Source organism: Lactuca virosa, chromosome 7 (assembly GCF_052849685.1).
Source record: "Lactuca virosa cultivar CGN04683 chromosome 7, Lactuca_virosa_CGN04683_v6, whole genome shotgun sequence".
Taxonomy (NCBI): Eukaryota; Viridiplantae; Streptophyta; class Magnoliopsida; order Asterales; family Asteraceae; genus Lactuca; species Lactuca virosa.
Genome location: NC_136432.1, coordinates 283,027,046 through 283,032,754, shown reverse-complemented (window position 1 = coordinate 283,032,754; position 5,709 = coordinate 283,027,046).

Sequence of the window (5,709 nt, the reverse complement as noted above, 5' to 3'; positions counted from 1 at the left end):
GCCTTCATTTTCAAGGTTGACTTCGATAAGGCTTTTGATTCTCTAAGTTGGGAATTCTTGGATTCAGTTTTGGATCAAATGAATTTTGGGTGGAAGTGGAAAAGATGGATTAGGGGCTGTCTCTCCACTAGTAGAGCCTTTGTGTTAGTTAATGGCTCGCCAACAAAAGAATTCGATATTAGGCGGGGTGTGAGGCAAGGATATCCACTGTATCCCTTTCTATTTATCATAGCCATGGACGGACTTCATGTTTCCATGGAAGTGGCTATTGATTGTCGTTATTTTCGTGGGCTCTCTCTCCCGAATAATGGGATCTCTATCTCTCATCTAATGTACGCTGATGATGTGATTTTTCTCGGTGATTGGTCAGAGATTAACTTTGTTAATCTCAATAGACTGCTTCGTTGTTTCTTTATTTCCTCGAGATTGAAGGTGAACTTGCACAAGAGTAAAGTGTTTGGAGTTGGTGTTGATATTGAGGATGTAAATAGAATTGCTAGCATTTTAAAGTGTGAGCCCGCTTCTTTTCCATTCACGTACCTTGGTCTTCCGGTAGGAGCTCATATGAAACTCTTAAAGAATTATAGTCCGATCGTTGACAAGTTCAAAATCAAATTATCTATTTGGAAAGCGAAGACTCTATCATTTAGTGGGTGCCTTACCCTTGTCAATTCAGTCCTTCACAGCTTTCCCCTTTATTATTTTCTCTTTTTAGGGCTTCTAAAAAGGTGACTAGCCAACTTGATGCCATTAGAAGAAGATTCTTATAGGGTGGTGATGATAATTTAGAAAAATTAATTGGTTTTCTTGGGAAGAGGTGATAAAACCTAAAAAATGGTGGTGGTGGCTTAAATTGGTGGTGGCGGCTTAAATTGGATTTCTTGCTAAATGGCGGTTGCGGCTTAAATTGTTTTTTTTAAAAAGCATTTCGTTTTTGGAAAACTTTACCAAATCTTCAGTTTGAGTTCAGACACACTTGAGAGTATGTCCAAATCCCTCAAACCAAGGCTCTGATACCAACTTGTAACGTCCCAAAAATAAGACCCAAAAATTACTTGTTTTGAGCATAACATACAATCCTATGTGTGCATGCAACCCTAAATAAGATCTATGTCTTCTCTAACTTAACATACAATATGAACAACAATGTGCAAACCCTAGATCTCTAGTAAATAATCAAAAATCACATAATAAGGGTTATGATACATACCTTTGATTGTTATGTAGTAATAACAATCGAATAACCGTGAAGATCTTGAAGCTTGAGAGCAAGTGTCACAAGTGTAACACATCTAATGAATGAGATATGAGAGGGAGGAGGTGTTGGATTAGGTGTCTAAGCCCATAACTATTTCGGTATGTACTTGACCCGATTATGAGCATGGTCCTTTTGGGTTGCCATCCCCAAAGCAACTGATAGGATGAATTAAGGAGAAAAAGGATTAATTATGATTTATTAATATATTATGTGAATAATATATTAAAAGAGAAATCATATTGTTTAATTAATATTGATCAAGAATTAATTTAGAATTAATTTTATGGTCAAAAGAGTTTAATTAAATAAAGGGGACTGATACTGTAATTATAAGATAGTTACAAATTTAGGCTTAGGATCCATAATGATGCAATGGACGAATTTGTTGGGTTTTCTACGCATCAAATACACTCTAAATCTAGGCAGCGGAAAAATCGAAACAACGATATACCTAAGTGTACATGAATCCTATGGATCTATGGCTTCATGCTAATTACATCAACCCTAGAAAACTAAAACATAAGTAATAAAACATACCTCTTATGTTGCCCTTGATCTCCATGCTTGAGATCTTGAACCTCCATGAAGTGTTGCTTGGATGAAAGGACCCAAACCAGAATCCCTCTAATGGTATCACACCCAATGACACCAAATAGTGGAGTAATAATAACTAGGAGAAGGGTCAATTCACAAACCCAAAGGGGTTAGAAATCGTCCCTAAAAGGGGGAGGAAGAAGGATTGATGAAAACTTCAAGCCAAGGTGCAAGGAGGAATGAAATCCTTAAGGCCCTATTTATAGCCTTGGATGCCTCCTTAGGTTTAGTACTCCTTCCCATGTGGGATGGGAGCATAACCACGAAATTTCACTCCTTTCCCATGTGGGATGGAGTGAATTTCATCCAACCCTAATCCCATAAGGGTTCTGGAACATTCCTGATTAACCAACTATCGATTAATGAACATTCAACCCTTTAATTAACTAAACTGTTAATTAATTCCCATAATATATTTCCAAAATATATTTCCAATTAGTTTCTAATTAATTATTAACTATAATAATTAATAAACCAATTTCTCCTTTATTTATTCTACTCAATTTGGGTCTTGAGGGCAACCCAAAAGGACCCTGCTATTATTAGAAATATTACCAATAGTTAATGACCTTGGAAACTATTCCAACAGTCTCCCACTTGGACAAGTCATCAACTATACGAGGACTAATATTTCTCTAATAATCAACAGAGAGTTAGCCATCCAATGCAACTACCGAACTCTTGATCTAATCAAGATTTAGCCCTTAGATAAGTGATCAACTATCCCTTCGTTCTAGACATCTGTATGAATTCGAGACATGGATAATGGTCAATTTCAAGAATTCAATATTATGTTTCTCGATATAGATTTGTGACGACTGCATCTGACTACTAAATTGAACACATCAATTCCAGTCAGGGCTCGGCCAAGCACTTTAGATGTCAACACCAAATCATTGAGGGGCCCTTAGATATCGCTTCTCCTATTAAGGAAGAAGGAACGAATAAACTTCAACTACATAGTTTATGTCTATTTCATCATGTCACACATGGACATACCCTTTATATCTACCAGTTACGATTAGCGTTGGAGTAGTCCAATGCATAACAGAATCATAGAGCAAAACCCCACATGTATCTAGGTTTGAAGAATAGAAGATATTATCGTCTTAGAATTACTCGTGACTGAATCCATGAAGTAATCTCTAAGCGTGGGTTGGTCCAATACTTAAATCTCTATTAAGCACTCATGAGTGTTAACACAATCTCTTTGCTATGTCCAATCAATATGGACAATCCACTAATACTCATAACAGTCTTGAATCACTACTTACTTCCAAGAGTATGACCGACTGTGGACGTTTGAGTAAATTAATACTCGGGAAGTGGGTTCCAAACATGCAAAAGTGAGAACGCAGTGATAAGCTAATTAAAATGACCGAACTCCATCATATATTAAGATCACCACTTAATAATCGCCAAATCAAATTAAAACTTATACTGCTTAAAGTTCTCGAGTTTTAAAACAAACCAAACTAAGAGTGTTTAAGCCAATTCATTTGCAAATCTAATGCCTCTAGACTTTGTCAGACTGTTAGACTTGGTCAGTGACATTGGCTTAGGAATGGATCGACAAGATTATCTTTCGATATGAATCATTGACTATGATGTCTTTACATTTGACTCACTATCAAATGCGTTGGTACTTACTGAGTATGTGTAATGTGAGCTTGTGTGACTTGGGATCCATACTCGAGGTAAGTTCACCCCTAAAGTCACAATAAACTTCATAAGGACCATCAATGATTGAATTTCAACAAAGATGTCACTAATGAATCTCTTTCACCCACATTGTCCACTTTGCAATTTAACCAACTACAACATACTCTAAGTATGTTAAATCCACTATGGTGTATTATCTGCTACTCTTCCAAGCTAATATATCACCATTTAGTAAAAGCACGAATTCCAGCTGCAAACAGAATTTCCTTTATCAGTATGGAACTTAGCATCAATGTAACTCTTACACTGATCTCTTCCATATTATCAAGATCATTTCTTTTGTCCTCCAAGGACACTTAAGAATGTTCTTGTTTTGATTCATTGATTCTTGCCAAATTGATCTAATCTAACTTGTCATGCTCAAGGCATACGAGTCATCAGATCTGGTACATGTCATGGCATATATGATCGAACCCATATAAAAACATGTGGGACACGACTCTTAGCCTCTAGTAGAACTTAGTACATTAGCATCGCTCAATGTTATGCCATATTATGCACGAACCTTTCCAAGTTCTGCATGTTGAGTTTCCTCAACATTCCATGTACTTTGGCTTAATCCAATGAATCACCTTGATATATGTACGTGTTCTGTATCTCCCATGTATATCATCGCAAAACAATTCTCATACCAAGCATGGATTTTCCACTTGCTAAGTTAGAATATAATTTCCTATGAATCATACATTATCTATGTACAATACAAGGATGACTATAGTGCTCCCACTAACACTGACCTATATATGACTTATCTATGTTTCTCGAAATTCAAACTCCTTGAACATTCTCATTGAAACAAAGAATCCAATTACTCCCACTAGCTTTGACATATATATATATGGCTTATCTTTATTTCTCAAAATTCAAACTCTTTGAACTTTCTCACTCAAATAATGATCCATCTTGCGAGATGCTTATTTCGGTCCACAAATGAACTTGTTAAGCTTACACATCCTTCAAAACCTATCTTGGTTTAATTATGTGTTTGTTCCTATCCATGATTGCCACACCCCGAAACCGATGGCGGAAACGTTCCGGGGCGGAGTGATGTCATGTGTAGTATCACACAATTGTATCATAGCAAGCATAGTAAACACAACCAAACATTGAATACATACATAAAAAAGGTTTACATTGTTTAATACATAGTTTTGTTCATATCAAAAGTAAAGACGTGACTCTAACGCTCCGTCTTCTCCAAAAGTTGACAAGAGTACCTGTCTATTGATGCCCTGAGAATACAAGCAATTTTGAAATATATCAGCATAAAGCTGGTGAGTTCATAAGCGTTTAGTTCTGCTGAAAGAAATGTTTCTTTGATCATTTGAAAAGTGTTTCCCAAGAAAATCCTATATTTTCTTATGAAAGAAGTTTGATTATCCATTAGTTATACGTTAAACCGCCTGTTTATGAAAGATTAAGTTATTCCAGGAAAATCCTACATTTTCCATAAAAGAAGTTTGTTATCGATTCTGAAATGAGGTGTACAAGTATCTACCACACTTGTATCGTTAGATGAAGTTTCCTTGAAAAACCCTTTTTACTCTCAGTGAGATGGATTAGCCTTATTACATGAATAAAACTAATAAAGAAGTAGTGAACTAGAACCTAAGGACATTACTAATGCCCTCTAGTAATCAAATCGGTTATTACTTTGAGGTTAGTTCACTTATTTTATTATTACATAAGTAAATTTTCGCTACCTAAGTTGTGAGTGCCATAACCGTACTTAGACTGGATAAGGCACGTAACGGGGCCAGTATCTTTTATGACTTTGTCATCCCTGAACCTAATGGTCCCGCTGTAGCTAGCAGCGAAGGTGCGGGATAGTCAGTCCCATATAGATCTATACATAATAGTCACGCTCTCCCTCCAAGAGATTCTGGTTATAAGTCGTAGTCCTCCACTCACGAATCCGAGGGAGTGTTACCAAGGACAAGTCTCAAACTTAGCCTAACAAATTTACAAGTAACAATATCGAAAATCCTGTTTATAATTTGCATGAATCCTTTATAAAATAATACATATTATAACATGACTCACAAGTTTCTTACTTTAGATTTGAAAACTGTTTCTACTAGTTGATTTCTTAATCGTTTGGTAAAACGGTTTTCTGAGTTAAAAGCATGCTGAAC